This window comes from Nannospalax galili, unplaced genomic scaffold, assembly GCF_000622305.1.
Source record: "Nannospalax galili isolate Female #2095 unplaced genomic scaffold, S.galili_v1.0 scaffold453, whole genome shotgun sequence".
Lineage (NCBI taxonomy): Eukaryota > Metazoa > Chordata > Mammalia > Rodentia > Spalacidae > Nannospalax > Nannospalax galili.
Window position 1 is genome coordinate 325,919 of NW_008334081.1, and position 865 is coordinate 326,783.

Below are 865 nucleotides of genomic sequence, written 5' to 3' on the forward strand. Positions count from 1 at the left end.
ATGAGTGTTCCCCTTTCCCCACATCCCCTCCAACATTTGGTATCATTTGTTCTCTTGATCTTAGCTGGTCTGACTGGGGTAAGATGAAATCTTAAAGTGGTTTTAATTTGCATTTCCTGAATTATTAGCGATGTTGAACATCTTTTAAGATGCTTCATCACCATCTTTACTTCTTTTGAGAACTCTCTGTTCAGCTCCTTAGCCCATCTTTTAATTGGGTTGCTTCTTGTCTTGATTCTCTGTTTTTTGAGTTTGTTATATATTCTGGATATTAAACCTCTGTCAGATGTGTCGCTGGTGAAGATTTCCTCCCATTCTGTGGGTTTTCTGTTCGCTTCCCTGGTTGCCTCATTTGAAGTACAGAAGCCTGGTTGGGAATTTAAGTTTAATGAGGTCCCATTTGTTGATTCTTGCCCTTGTTTCCTGAGCAACTGTTGTCCAGTTTAGAAAATCCTTTCTACGCCCATATCTTGTAGGTTTTCCCCAGTGTTTTCTTCTAACAATTTCAGAGTTTCAGGCTTTACATTGAGGTCTTTGATCCATTTGGAGCTGACTTTTGTGCAGGGTGAAAGATAGGGGTCTAGTTTCATTCTTCTACAGGTGGAGATCCAGTTTTGCCAGCACCATTTGCTGAACATGCTGTCTTTCCTCCAGTTAATGTTCTTGGCCCCTTTGTCAAATATCAGGTGGCTAAAATTGCAATTATTCATACTTGGGTCTTCAATTTTGTTCCATTGGTGTATGGGTCTATTTTTATGCCAGTACCATATTGTTTTTATGACTATAGCTCTGTAGTAGAGCTTAAAATCTGGTATAGTAATCCCCCCAGCATTGCTCTTAGTTCTCAAGGTTGTTTTGGCTATAC